This window comes from Tursiops truncatus, chromosome 9 (assembly GCF_011762595.2).
Source record: "Tursiops truncatus isolate mTurTru1 chromosome 9, mTurTru1.mat.Y, whole genome shotgun sequence".
In the NCBI taxonomy this organism is placed as follows: Eukaryota; Metazoa; Chordata; class Mammalia; order Artiodactyla; family Delphinidae; genus Tursiops; species Tursiops truncatus.
The window spans coordinates 85,553,913-85,569,613 of record NC_047042.1 but is presented as its reverse complement, the minus strand read 5'-3'; the positions used below and the strand labels follow the sequence as shown (position 1 = coordinate 85,569,613).

At 40.9% G+C, this 15,701-nt stretch overlaps 1 protein-coding gene and 1 pseudogene across 3 annotated transcripts in view; one reads left to right on the top strand and one right to left on the bottom strand.

The window, feature by feature from the left end:
• Positions 1-15,701, top strand: part of CHCHD3 (coiled-coil-helix-coiled-coil-helix domain containing 3) — a 306,201-nt gene that overhangs the window by 183,017 nt on the left and 107,483 nt on the right. The gene's annotated exons all lie outside the window — the stretch shown is intronic.
• LOC109547729 (heterogeneous nuclear ribonucleoprotein A1-like) lies at positions 13,435-14,662 on the bottom strand (annotated as a pseudogene).

The window sequence follows — 15,701 nt, the reverse complement described above, 5'->3', positions numbered from 1 at the left end:
CATTGATGCGTTTTACTACTAAGGAACTCCTTCCAAATATTTTTCCCTGTATGTTTAGAAACTGCATTGTCTCCAGGTCAAACGGTAGAGTGCTACTGTTGGCTTTCCCAAACATTGACTAAACTTGAGCACGTTCTTAGAAATGGTAGTGTTTTAAAGGATAAATTGTCTTTGTGAAAGCTGTTTCACTGCGCTTGTGGCCAAGAAATGAATGTCTTCTTCCAAACTGGTGGACAGGAGCTAAATAGTAGGACTCAGGAGAAGAGTTAGGATGAGGAGTGGAGGAAGTACCTCTGGTTGACCTGACCCTGGAATTTGACAGAGACGCAAAGAAGGAAATTAAGACTGGAACAAAAGGAAGCAGTGGGTTTAAGAATGGGAGCTTGAGGGACCCAATCAGTGCCCCTGTTCAGTGAAGTGTATTTGTTGTCTAGGATAAGTTCATACATAGACCATGAGGTTACAAAGCTAGCTTTCTCTTTGCTTTGATTGAGACCCCCAAAGTTGATTGATTTAGAATAGGTTGTTTCATAAGAAACTAGATAAAGTAAGAAAGAAACTATTAAGCCCCATTCAGTACAAATATTTGGTGTTGATCATCTTCACCTGTCTCTGTATGTCACTGAACTGAGTGCTTCTTGAGTGTAGGGACCATTTTCTCACTGATTCAGCAGATATCTACCTAATATATGCCAGGCTCTGGTAGTGCCAGAGATATGCTAATAAAGAAAGTGAACTAAACTTCTGCCCTCGTGGAGCTTAAATTCAGTTAAAACCTCGTCAGCATGTTGAATGGCAGATTGTGATAATATGGCAGACAGTAAAGTGGGGGGAAAAGGAGTCCCAGGGCCTAAGAGTGCAGGTGTGGGGTTGGGTGGAGAGGGAGGGCCTGTCTAATGGGATGGCATCTGGGAAGAGGTCTGCAGCAATGGGAAGCAGGCCAGCACCAAGAGGGCTTTTGAGTGGAAGAGTATTCTGGCTGCTGTCTTGGGCAAGAACTGAAGCAAGAGGGACTTGGAGGTAATAGTGGCAATTCAGAAAAGGGGTGGTGATGGCTTGGGCCAGGGTGCTAGCAGTGGAGGAATGAGATGTGGTTGGATGTTTCACAGGCAGAGCTGACCAGATGTGCTGGTGGTTTTGAACATGAGTGAAAGAAAGAACTCAGAGATATTCTAGGTATATAGCTTTTACAGCTAGAAGGATGGATTTTCCAAGGCCAAGGCTATTAAAATATGGATCTGGATGTGGGTAGTGGAGGAAATCAGTTCGATTTTGGATATGGTAAGTTTGGGATGCTACTTAAGACATCCAAGTAGAGATGTTAAATAAGCATAAAGTGGAAATGCTTAGCACAGAAGTCAGCACATTTTTCTGTAAAGGGCCAGGTAGTAAATATTGCAGGCTTTGCAGGCCATGTATGGTTTCTGTTGCAACTACTCGACTCTGCCATTGTAATGTGAAAGCAGCCATAGCCAGTATGTCAGTGAACAAGTGTGACTGTTCTAATATGTGGACACTGAAGTTAGAATTTCATGTAATTTTCAAATGTCATGAAATACTCTTCTGATTTTTTTCCCCCAACCATTTAAAAACGTAACACCATTCTTAGGGCTGTAGTAAAACAGGTGGCGGGCTGGATTTGCCCCGTGAGTTGTGGTTTGCAGAAGCCTGGTTTAGTGCACAGGTTCTGACATCAGGTGGCTTGGATTCAAATCCCTGAACTGACATTTACCTGCTGCATCTCATGGAGCATCTAACGTAAACTTCCAGTTTCCTCAGCTATAAAATGATGGTATTAATTTGTTAAATGAGATAATTCTCACAAATCACCTATAATAGTGTCCAGGACAGGGTAACCATTCAGTCAGTGGTAGCTCTTCTTTTTACTTCTGTCTATCCAGAGCACTGTCCCTGATATAATGAGTAAATGTTAGCCGAATAAAATGATTGAGTAAAAGTTTTTGAGGTGATTAACCAGGACCTGCTTTTTCCCCACTCAGTGATAGTTTTCTTTGCTTTCAAGTATTACTATGCTAGATACCTTTTGAAGTCCTCATCGATTACTGTTAGGTATAAGAAAAGGCACTGATAAATATTTACCCATTTCTCATAAATCCACCAATTTGATAGAGATATTCAGTGATGGGTATGAGGCACTGAGAGGATTTGCTCTCGGCCGATTAAAGGGGTCTGCTTAACAGTTAACTGTTGTTTCTGGTCTCAGGTTAGAACAAGGTGGGGAAGGTCAGGTGGACATGGTGTGCTGATACCAAATCATTGTCACAAACGTCTTCTTATAACACACAAACACACATCTTTTCTTTTTTGAAGATGAGGCTGGAAAGAAGTTATTTAGGAATTTTAACTGAAAGCTGAGAAGCTGAGTGAACTTAGAAGAATGCCGAGGAGGAATAATCACATTATTATTAGTTAATACTTAATAACTCCATATTTAAGAACATGTGGTGGAAAGAATGCTGGACTAGGAGTCAGAAGGCATGGCTTTTTCATCTAGTTATTTGACAATTCACCTAATCTCTCGTGGTCTCTGGTTCTTTAAAATGATACATTTAAAAGCCCCTTGAAAACTGGAAAGAGCTTAGCAAATTCAAGCTGTTGCCATTAAAGAATATTTCCTTTCCATTGTGTGCAAGATATGAAAAATCATAAAATTACTTTAGTGTTATTCAGCTTTCTGATGTCTTCTGCCCATTTTATAATATCTTGTTTTTGTTTATTACTGCCATTCCTAAAGTACCTAAGGTGAATTTTGTCCAATTGGATTTCATCTAGGAACATTTGAGAGACATTTAGGTGTCCAGAGACGAAGCATTTTCTAGCCTTAATGCGAAGGATTGTAAAGAGGGTTTTTCTTGTGATGACAGTGAAAAGTACAACGTCTAACCATTTCTGTTAGAAATTCTACACACTTTGTGTTAAAAGATGTAAAATGCCCAATCCAATAGTGGATAATGTAAGAAAAAAATGATTGTGGTATTATAACTTGCAGAATCATTAACTTACAATGAAATCCCAGGTTCCTGTTTAAAATTCAAGTTTAAAAGTGGATATAAGTACATATCTTTCTCTATTATAACCAAGTGAACTTAAGAAACCATACACTGAATACTAGGTGGTATATTAATGGAGAGGAGGGGACACTGAGTCTTTTACAGAGTCATTACAGGGATGATTTCTAAGACCACCGTACCATCTGCCCATCAGCTAGATTAGCAAACACAGTAATTGTATACATAATCACTTTTTTATGACTCAGTCTTGTTACTCAACTATTCATTTTCATTGACTTGAGGCAAATTTCGTGATGCACCTACAGCATGATACCCCTAAGAGTTATCTTAATATCTCATCGTGCTTCTTTTACTTTGAAGTGAGAAGTTCATGGTCATTTGAGAATTATGAACCCAAGTCTATTGAGCATTTGAAGCACATTCAGTTCTATAATACAGCTTGGTGTGCCTCTTGGTTCTATTTCAGTAAACTCCTTATCAGTTAGACATTCCCTTGTGTGAATGGAGCTTTCTCGTCCCAGGTATTTATATTGGCTGGTTCACCAGGAGTCTGAGATAACTTTCTCCTTTCACTAACTCGGGAGGAGTAATAAGTGCAATTTAATTGGACACCAATTTCACGCTTCTCAGAACCAGTATGCAAAAGCAACAACTCTTCATTGAGAAAGAAGGTCAAAGCCATTTAAAAGTTTTTTGAGTCCTTGTTTCATTGCAAATGTTGCCAGCTTCATCAAACAACGTTGACGTGGACGTGAGATAAACTTTTGTATTTTAAGAACGTGGACTTCCCTGGTGGCGCAGTGGTTAAGAAGCCGCCTGCCAATGCAGGGGACACGGGTTCAAGCCCTGGTCTGAGAAGATCCCACGTGCCGAGGAGCAACTAAGCCCGCGCGCCACAACTACTGAAGCCCGTGTGCCTAGAGCCCATGCTCCGCAACAAGAGAAGCCACTGCAATGAGAAGCCCAGGCACCACAACGAAGAGTAGCCCCCGCTCACCGCAACTAGAGAAAGCCTGCGTGCAGCAACGAAAACCCAAGGCAACCAAAAATAAATAAATTAATTAAAAGGGGAAAAAAAAAAAAGAATGTGAGAGGCGTTGCATGTAGGTATGCCCTAATTGAGAGAGGCTTGAGTATCAATTCCTGGTGGTTGAGGTAAGAGGCTTGAGAGTATTAATTCCTGTTGGGAGATTTGATGAAAGAAAGCCCAGGGCAGCTTTCGAAGAAAAGGTTCTTAGATGTTTCTAAGAAGCCTTTGCCAGTCCCTCAGGGAATTCTCCATAATGCTTTGTGTACCTCCCTTAATGTGCCACATTTATGACAATTATGATTAGTTATCTGTGTTTATTTTGTAAACTCCTCGAGGATAAAGGTCATTTTCTTATTTCCCACAACTCACGTAGTAGGCGTGCAGTGAACGAATCCTACATTTACTAAGCTTATGCCATAAAGTTAGGGCCAAGCTATTAGTGTACAGTTCTTAAGTATTCACAAAATATTTAGTATCTTCATTAGTTATTTAAATTAATAATCTAAATCTATCCTGTGAGAAAATCAAGTTTAACTTTGAATATCTGGATATTTATAGCATCCTCATCGTCCTAGTAGCTCTAACAGTAACATTTTTTGAGTATTTATGTTGTGCTGGCACTTTGCATGGATTATGTCATTTTATTATCATAAACAACCCTATGAGGCTGTCAACCCTGTTGTTTAGATGAAGGTCCTAAGGCTTCAAGTAACTTGCCCAAGAATATACAGACAAAATGTGATCTGGATTTGAGCCAGGTCCAACACCTGAGCTTTTAGCCATTGTCCAGCACCATCTTTAAAGTTTGTCAGTTGTGCACTTAAGAAGTTAAATCCTGCTGATTGCTTTGTTAATTCTTTGGGTAGTAAATTAACTCCTTCTGGCTTCTAATACAACTTTTTAGGTCCTGATGTTAAAACTTGATCAGTGCCACCTCATAACCTGAAAATGTTAAGCATTCAAAATGCCTAATTTTCTCCCGAGGATTTGGCACTTCCTGGGAAAATTGGACCAAAAGGGAATAAACAGGGTCTTATTACTTAGCGACTGCAACATGATACCCCCAAGAGTTACTGTAATATCTAGTTGTGCTGCTTTTACTTTGAAGTAAGAAATTCAGTCATTCAAGCAGTTTAGAAATGTCTTTGAGATTCATTCATTCATATGCTCACAGTGTTACTACAGGATAGTCATCTCATTCCATCTCTAGAAAGAAAACAAACTTTCTGTAACTGTTTTATCAACTGTTTTGATGGTTATCTAATTAGAGCCTGGATTGCCTGCTTCCGGAACATCCATTGCCTGGATATTCTTCAGGAAAGTGTGTATTTTTCTCGTAGTCTGTTAGCACTCTGGAAGGAAATTGAGAGGCAGGACCAAGGCCATATTATAACAGGGCAGAATCCAGATTCTCCCAGCATCTTCTAGGATGAAGGACCCCTCGCTCCCCAGGACATCTAGAGATATGAGTTCTTTGATGATCAGTGTGTCTTGCATGTCTGACTTCTCAATTATGAATTGAATTGATTTGCTCTACTGAATGCACTTTGCTTTTGGCGTTCATGAGAATGGTGGGGTTTGGCACAGCATGAAGAGAGCTGTAAAAGGCCTGGTGGCTTGAGGAGCTGAGGGAGATCAGAGAGCTTAGTTGGGTACTGTTACAGTGTTCAGATCAACAGGGTAGTGGGGTATGTATTGCTTTCAGTTTACAGGCTCCTCTGGATTTCAGCAGCTATTTACATACACATTGCAGTCAACCGCATACAATTAAGGAGGAGAGGGAATTATACAAGCTGAGCAAAAGAGAGCAGGGCAAAGAGAATGGTGAAAAATAAATTGTCATTAAGAAGAAAAGTACTTTACTAGTTCATCACCTGTGGAGAGAGTTGCTAATTAAATTCTAAGGTCATGCTTACATCAACTGAGCAATTTTTAAAAGCCTTTTTACTTGTAGTGGGTGGCATATCTTCTATTGCATCACAGTGTTGGGCTCATCTGTATGATTAATTGGCTTTTATGATTGCTTGACGACTTCTTTGTCATTAGTACCTTCATTTCTGTGTTCCTCTTTGCAAAGCTTGGGGGAAAAATAATGCCAAGAATGATAATAAAGAGAAATGACAACAGAACAGATTATTGCCAGCCCAGTGTGTTCCTTATGCGAAGAAATTAGTATGCATTTTTACTACCAGATGAAGTCTGTCACTGTAAAAATATTTCATTGAGCAGAGCTGGGTCAGCCATTTCAAGGGATTAATACAGGGTAGAATCACAGACCACTGACATCTGAGATCCTAAAACATAAACAATCTATTTTGGGGTAGGGCGATAACTGCTTAAACTCAATTTACGGGATAAAAAAACCCCTTCGATGTTTTCCCCCTGAGGTGCTTTCTAAACAGTTGTCAGTGATTCTAGGTCATATGGGTAGCTGATATATACACTAAATAATGTGTATGTTTTGGCCATGCACTGTGATGTAGCAAATTTAACACAGTAGTTAAAAGCATAACTTTGTGGTAGATATGCCTCCGTAGGTTATGCTAGTTTGCATTTGTCGGCCTAGAGAGAGAGATTATTCCTTCGACACTTGGAAATTTTGTGCTGGCCTCCTCATTCATCTTGAAATCAAGGCAGTTTCTCTGTGGTTTCTGTAGTTACCAAGGGTTGCAGAAAGATAAGCCTCTCTGGTCCAGGAGTTTGGATGTTGAAGGCATAGAAGCCAATGTCACTTTTAATCATAATACCATTAAAAACGGCAGAGGTTTCAGCAAAGTGGTTTTCAGCATGTACCTTCAGTTGCTCTGAGATTTTTTTTTTATGATTAACAAGTAATGATAGTTCAAATAAATGCACTTAGATGTTAATTGTTAGGCAGAGAAATTAATAAGGCCCAGTATCACCATATCCTTTGTTAATGTAATTGAAACAGTTATTTATAACTTAGATTCAGAGACTGAACCCTTTTGCACTCTTACCGGGCTCCCTAAGGGAAGTTTATTATTGCAGATATTCCAAAAGCAGCAAGCAGGGTGGACTTTTTTTTTTTCTTCTATTTTTGTTCTCTAGGGGCAAGAAAATTGATACAGTATAGTGAATATGGGGGTCTTATCCTTAATTCATTATTCAACAAGTCCTCCAAACACATTGGCTTTTCTGTTAACCTCTCTGAATTTTCTAATGGGAAATGTGGTAACCTTGGGTAACCTTGAAATGCTTTCTTAATCTGGCTTTAGGGCTACGAGACTTAAATTTTTTCCAGGATGAACTGTTAAAAGTGCATCCTGTAAAAATGATCCCTTTAACTGGAGCCAGTTTTTCTATGCCTAACTTTAGAGGAAAGATTTGTAAATCATGGTATCAGCACTTAATTTGGGGCTATTTACCATGTAGGCTGTCAAGAAGTATTAACCTTAAGGTAAGATGAGAATGTGGAGTACAAAGCTATGGGCTGATGGCACAGAGTATACCAGGTATTAAATAGCATTATCCACCCTGCTTGCTACAGTAAATAGGATTTCACTATTATGATGTGTCAGGGCTTTCAGTGAAACCAAATTTACAGGACACTATACTGCCATCCTCTCTGCTGAGCAGCTTTATTCTGGGATCTTGCTTTCATATCAGTCCTGTTGGTAGGAAATACTTGTACCAATTGTGCATGGAAATTATAATTTAATGATCTCTTCCTTTTCTCTATTCAGATCTTAGAATGGACCACTGTGCTTTGCAGCGATAGCCCCAGGGCTCTGAGAAAGAGATAATGTACAGTTCAGCTTTAAAGCCCAGTATTGCCTTTTTTGAGTACTTGTCATGATCATAAGTGCTAAGATGCCAACAGTATGGGTTGCTTACTTTCTCAGCTCTTCACATTTCCTTTACCTTGTGAAAGACTCTACAGTAAAATAGATTCTGTTTACCATGACAGTTTTTAAAATGGTATGCCACTTGAATGTGTAAAGACAAGGTAAGAAATAAAGTGTTATGAAATCCAGGGAATATTAATTCCACTTTTAAAGATTCTGTTCATTTTGTCTGTCAGAAGTCAGTAGGCTGTCTTATTTGAAAAGCAATTAATATCCTCTTTCCTTTCTTTGGAATCTTTTCTTGTTATTGATAAGAATATTGCACCCAGGAAGTCATTCTGCGTTTCCTGTGTATTTCCTGTGTATTTGATTGAAAATGAGCTAAATCTCTTAAATTTTCTTTGCATCCAATTTCATAATTAGTGATTGTTTTGCTTCTTGGTATCTTGTTTATTTATATATTTCAAGTGTACTCCATTTAGGCAGACCAGCCAGTGCTTATTTCCCTATTTTACTGACTAAAAAATTAAAATACATGAATATTAATTTTTTTAAAGGAAATTGCAGGGCTGGCGTTAGAAGATGCACTTGAATCCCAGTTTTACGTTCAGACCATGAGCCAGCTGTGCCTCTATAAGGGATTACGTTTCAACACATTAGCTTCATTAAGAAAGATATATTTGGTCATTAAAACATTTGCAAATAGTGTTATCTCTTAACATCATCAAGTAAGAAGTGCCCATATCTGAACTTGGCATATAAAAGCAGGTTGGCACCGTAAGGTCAGCATTTAATGAAGGGAATCTAAATCCAGGCTGGCCATGGAGACTAACATAGGAGTTTGACCTTGGTCATTCTTATCAGAATTTGGGGTGGAGGGCGCTAGAGGGGGTCATTGGCATTCACCATTCATTCAAACACACATTTGTTAAATTCCTCCAGTGAGCCAGGCACTGTACGTAGATATAGTGATGAACACAAATGGTACAAACACCTGTTGGCATCTGGTACAGAGCTTTTAATTGCTACAGTGGATCCGTGGAGGCTTTGCCAGACTGTTTTCCAGAGCAGAAATATTTTGTGAGGAGTAGCTACTACTTTTTGTCCCTTAAAGGTCTAAAGATCATGGGATTTAAAGTGGAATTTAGTGGGTTGAAGAGATTCGTCAGGTTAAATGCTCAGGTAAAGACCCAATGAACTGGGACTTCTCTGGTGGCACAGTGGTTGAGAATCCGCCTGCCAATGCAGGGGACACGGGTTCGAGCCCTGGTCCGGGAACCCACGTGCTGCGGAGCAACTAAGCCCGTGTGCCGCAACTACTGAACCTGTGCTCTAGAGCCCATGAGCCACAACTCCAGAGCCTGCACACCACAACTACTGAAACCCCTGTGCCTAGAGCCCGTGGTCCGCAGCAAGAGAAGCCACCGCGATGAGAAGCCCGCACACTGCAACGAAGAGTAGCCCCTGCTCACCACAACTAGAGAAAGCCTGCTCACAGCAACGAAGACCCAACGCAGCCAATAAATAGATAGATAGATAGGTAGACAGACCCAGTGAACTGGTTGTGTTAAATAGCTATATTTGAAAATAAATGTTAATTATGTAAGTTCCATGAAGACCAGAACTATTTCCACTTTTTGATCACCATGATAGTGCCTGGCACATAATAGGCAGTAGATAACTTTTAAAATTAATGTGTTAGTCAGGAGGTGGGATGGGTGCCTTGGCCAAATAATTTTGAAGAGTGCTAAGCTTAACTAAGCAGAACAGATTTCTTTACTGTGGGCCTTCTCAGAGTTTGTATACATTCTGAGCTTCCAAGATGAGGATACTGCATGCCATGTTTCAGCATTAAACCATAGAGTCTTTTTTTTCAAGAAACACTCATTAACTTATCCCAGTATACCATCTGAGATTTTCTGTGCCCTGCATAATGCCAGGACTTACATTTTTTTTGAGTCCTTCCTTATCTGCATCCTAGAATGTAGAGGTCGGGCAGCCATAGAAGTTTGTTGATAGAGTTCCTAATTTGAGGGCTTCTGAGGACCTGCAGCCATCCTGGAATTGCCTGCCTTTGTACGATGTTGCAGAAGGGTGGACAGAAGAGGAAGAGGCCTGGGGATTCTAAAGTTCCTCTGGAGGGCTGTGTTCTGACTCTAAACTGTCTTCATAATCTCTGGCCTATCTAAGAGTCTTTGAGAAAGCTGTACCCATGGTAGCTCAGTTTCATCAGGGCCCTCCCACCACAGGACACAGAATCACGCCCATTAACCCAAGAGTCGTACATCCTCATGTGAAGAATTGGGCACACAGAATGCCACCAAGGATCCAGGCTCGCAGTAGGATTTTTCTTCTTTTTCATGGAATGAAGTAGGAGGGTAATCAGATTTGATAAATATTTAATTACCACTGTGGGTTTTTAACCCAAAAGTGTTTACCAAGATCTGGAGCTGGAGGAACAAGCAAAAGATGTATCAATATCTTCCACTCCTTCAGAGTCTTGAGTTTTCTGTGACCGTTCAGAAAGAGTTTGGAAGCAGTAAGGTTTGCTTGCCTAGGTCAGAAAGTAGTGCAGTCTTTGTATCCTAGGAAGTTGAATGAAGGTCAACAATCCTGCTCTGTAATCTCATTCAGCTTCAGAGACGGTTAAGCTCGAGAGTCCAGGGAGGACAGTGTGGCCACAGCACTGCCCCCTCACGACTTGTAGTTTCACATGAGATCTATGAGGGTGGGAACCCTGTCTGTTCACTGCTCTATCCCTAGCCCCTGCAACAGAGCCTGGCACGTAGTAGGTGCCTGACAGATCTTTGTTGAGTAAATGAATAAAGGAGTTTTCAGCAGGTGAAAGGCTTTAATCCCAGAAGTGGCCCAGGTACCTTAGATATGCATCTTCCAGGTGCACCTCGCCTCAAGTTACACCTTACCCTGCAAGTTTCCTAGAGATTCAGGTGAGGGTCCTTCTGCTCCAGCCATGCCAGCTACTGATAGTAATGCAGCTGCATATCTTATTTACATAAAATGAAATAGTGCAGATGCTACTATTTGGGCGCAAACCTTTGACGTAAATTAAATCATATTGCCTAAGCGATGTTCTTATCCGTTACGTTTATGTGACTTGAGGCAGGGGTAATCAGTTTTGTCCACAAACCCTGTCCTAAATAGAATCCGAACTTCATGAGTTATCCCCAAACTTGGCTTTTGGTGAAAATGTTCCTGGGTACTTTGCACTGTGGACATCCTTGCTGTTCCAAGGCTGCTGGCCAAGAAATAGAGTATTATCATCAGCAGCAGCATATTAAAACAGCCACCATCTATTGAGGGACTATTATAAGCCTGGCAGTACACAAAATTATTTAACACAATCATTTTAACCCCTGGACAGACCTCTAGGGGAAGGTATTTTCTTCCTTCACCACCTAACCAGTTACTGACTTTGTTCTTCAGACTCAGAGACATCAAGTAACTTGCCCTAAAGTTTCCCAGCCAGTGTAGCCAGGCCTCTGTCTCCTCACTGACAGCCTCTCCTTCTGTGTGACCAGTGGTAGACTACAATACTCCCTTGAGGCTTTCTGACATTACAGTTATTATGCAATTCCACTCCCCTTGCCCAGATTTTAGGAAGAATTTTGGTGGAAGTGGGCATGACACTTTTTGTTTAGAGCCAGTAGAGTCAAGTAACAGATTCTCAGCCATGTTTCCCTTAGCAGCATTTGTACTTGGCTTCTTACATAAACTAAGCACCAGCAGTCTTACTTAACAGTGGATCATATTCTGCAGTGAAGTGATATTAAACCTGTTTCATGATCAGATGATGGATACAACTAGTATGGCTTTAGTACCTAGACTAAACGGATAGGAGAGATGCTGACAGTAAGGAAACAGTAAAGGATCTGTAGATTGGGCCTTAGCCTCTGAGAGGATGGAGGGAAAAGATGATGGTCCTGGAAATACCAGGGGGAGAAATAACCAGAAATCAAAATTAAAGCCAGGCTAGATCAGCCATGGTGATGGTGAAGAGGCTTAGGGGGATGACAGCGAGAGAAGCGGGTGGAGGGTCCAAGAATGATCTTCTTGTAGCTCCCATTGCCACTTGGGCACCTCTGCCCTCACCGTCTTCCTTTGCCATGGCCTACTTTGCAAAATCATTTCTTTCTAATAGATCTCCAACGTAGCCCTTGAACTCCTGTGTCCACAGCAGTCCAGCCTACTTAGCCTGCTGTTCAGATTGCGTACATATGGAATCTTGGAGCATAAACTTCCTGCAAATTTAGGTTATTGTCACACAAATATGAGTTTACTGTCAATTTCCTTTCTCTAGTTTAAGGCCAGAGGTGTTGCTCCTATCTTACAGCTATTTGAACTTCAATTCAGGGGCTTCCCTAGGCTCTGCCTCTGAATTAACCCAAGTAATTAAATCTCAGAAGTTTAACACTCAGTCAGCTACCCTTAAGCCATTCCTGCATTTAACCTCCATGATGGTTTTCCCTCTACTGCTTCAGTGTTATTCACTAGGAAATCCCCAAGCTTGCTGTCTCTCTGTACATTGCTCTGCCCCGTGTTAGACATCCCCTGTTTAGGGGATATTGAGCACGTACTCCGTGCCCCGGTATTGTGCACAGTAGGTCCTGTGATCCATGGAGTGACTAACGCAGGCACGGTTTACCTCTGCTATCTCATCCCTCCTCCTTGCCTGTCATTTCTTCTTAATATTAGCATTTCTAGAATTTAATCATAATGTAGTCTCTACCTTGCCTAGACAGACTGTAAGTGATGTGAGGTGGAGAGTGAAAATAGAAGTGAGAGAAGAGTAGTTCAAGGCTGAGAGTTAAGATCCTTGGGTAGGCAGTCCATGTGCTGAGAAGGTCTGTGTTTCTGTTTATCTAGCTATTGTTAAAATGAAAATTTAACTAGAACTACAGTGAATATTTCTGTAGTTCCAGAAAAATAATACATAATAAATTGTAAACCGTCTTTTCTCTCATGATGTAGTTGCTCTAGATTGTAGAAATTTGGCAGACATTCCTAGACCTGTTTGTTAAAATTCAATAGCATGTAATTAAAGGCAGAGACTGCCATTTCTCTGGTGGGTACATTAAAAAATTATATTATATCATTTGGATTTGACCGTGAACTCAGTTCCCAAAAGAATAATGCCAGAAAGACAAAAGGATAAGTATATTGTGCTAAATAGAGGCACAAGTTACATAAAGTAACTACATTTACAGAACTGTCAGTTATACCCTAGCTATTTAAGAGTAATTATGCAAAAGATAGTTTCTGAATGAATGTTACTCTACATGTTGCCAGATGGAAACAGTGATTCTGATGAAATCCTGGGTTTTAAGCCTTGCCAGGCAGGAGGACAAGATTGCTGATGTTTTAAAGCCTGTGTTGACTGACGATTAAAACCAGTATTAATACCTGGATGCTATGTTAGTGAAATGGAATATTTTATAGACACATAGAAGTTTACTGCTTCTTGGAACTTTTTTTTTTTAAAGACACATTTATTCAGCGTCATGATCAGACTATTACATTTAGCAATCAACAGCATGGGTGCAAAAAAGTCTACATTAAAACCCTTTGTTGGAATGCTTTACACTTTCCACAGAACAGAAACTAAAATAACCTGTTATACAATTAGTCACAAATACAGTCCTCCAGTTTTTTTTGCCCATACACATGAGTATTGTCTAAAACATGTCTTCTGTGTAGCAGCCAGGCCCTGCCAGCGCTGTGCTTGGCTGAGCTCACAAATCTGTTGTAACCTGTAGCTTCCCTGTCACTTCTCTGGCTCTCCTCTCCTGCGAAGCTTTGTTTCCTGGCAGTAATCAAAAACCTTCTGCCACTGCCACAGCTACTGCTGCTGCTGGAACCACCACAGCCACCTTGGTTTCGGGGTTTGGCAGAGTATTGACCGCCACCACCATGGGGGCCAGAACTTCTGCCTCCAAAGTTTCCTCGTTTCATGGGTCCAAAATTTGAAGATTGATTGTTGTAACTGCCAAAATCATTGTAGCTTCCACCACCTCCAAAATTGCTTCCATCATTACCAAATCCATTATAGCCATCCCCACTGCCACCATAGCCACCACCACCGCGGCTGCCACCAAAGCCACCTCGACCACTGAAGTTTCCTCCACGACCAAAGTTGTCATTCCCACCAAAACTACCTCCACGACCACCACCAAAGTTCCCAGAACCACTTCGACCTCTTTGGCTGGATGAGGCACTAGCCATCTCTTGCTGAGGTAGGGCTTTCTTTACGTCACAGTTGTAGCCATTCACAGTGTGGTATTTCTGAATGACAACCTTGTCTACAGAGTCATGGTCATCAAAGGTTACGAAAGCAAAGCCTCTCTTTTTGCCACTGCCTGGGTCAGTCACGATTTCAATCACTTCAATTTTCCCCTACTGTTCAAAGTAATCTCTTAGATGATGTTCTTCAGTGTCTTCTTTAATGCCACCAACAAAAATCTTTTTCACAGTTGAGTGGGCACCAGGCCTTTGAGAATCTTCTCTTGAGACAGCCCTCTTTGGTTCCCCAACTCTTCCATCCACCTTGTGTGGCCTTGCCTTCATGGCCGCGTCCACCTCCTCCACAGTGGCATATGTGACAAACCCGAAGCCTCTGGAGCGTTTGGTGTTTGGATCCCTCATCACCACACAGTCTGTGCACGCTCCCGGCTGCTCACAATGGCTCTCAGGCTCTCATCGGTTGTTTCGGAGCTCAAACCTCTGATGAAGAGCTTCCGCAGCTGTTCGGGCTCTTTGGGTGACTCTGACTTAGACATGACGACAGTGGAGGGTGGGTGGGGGAGACGTCAACGATGCTTACTCGGCGGCGTCCACGAGCAGAAAGTGCTTCTTGGAACTTTAATAATCATCTAGCACAAAAGTGTACTTTTTCAGATGAGGAAACAGAAACCTGGAGGTTTAAAAATTGGTTTTATGTAGTTGGGGAAGGGAGTGGTGGCATTGTCTACCTAGTCCTTGTAATTATCTCATCAAATAGGTTCTAAGTTAGTGAATGAGTATTTGTTTATTTAGGTTCCTAGAAGTGATTTGTGTTGGGGTGGCCATCCCAGCTATTGCAGAGGTGACTGAAATATAATGAATACTTGGGAACCATTCCTTAGGCTTTATGAAACTTAATCAAACAAGCAATAAAATTTCACTAGCTGTGTTGATATCATGGTACAAAGCAGGCATGCAGTAGTCTTAACATTAATTGCTATACCGAATGAAAGAAATTTTCAGTAGAACTCACCTGATTGTTCTATCAGAGGAAAGGACAGCTAAGTTGCTAGTTTGTTCCAGTTGCTCATTTTCATATACCCACAAATGCTTGTCTTCTGGTCATTACCTGCTATATTTAAGAATAACCCCAGACCTCAGAATGTTAGGGAGATGAGCTTAGATGATTCTGGAATGCATCAAAGCCTTGGGACCCCTCCACCAAAGGACCTCAAGGTAAATATAATGGCATTAAAGACAAGTGGATATGGATTCAAATGTTAGACCTCCTACGTACCAGTTCTTTGTCCTTGGAAATACCAAGTAACCTGTTTGACCCTCAGAGCCCTCATCTGTAAATTGGCTTTCAAAACATGTTTCCTGAGGGTGTGGAGAGGAAATAAAATATTATATGTGAATTTACATGGATATTAAATTAGGATAACATCAGGTATCATCATCATTAGTCTCCAGCGTCTAGGAGATTGATAATTATACACTGTTTGAGGTAACTTGTTGGGGGAAAAAAAACCCTAGAAAAAATATCTATTATTTTGTCATGTTGAAATGTTATATTGAATTTTGCCGGAAGAAACA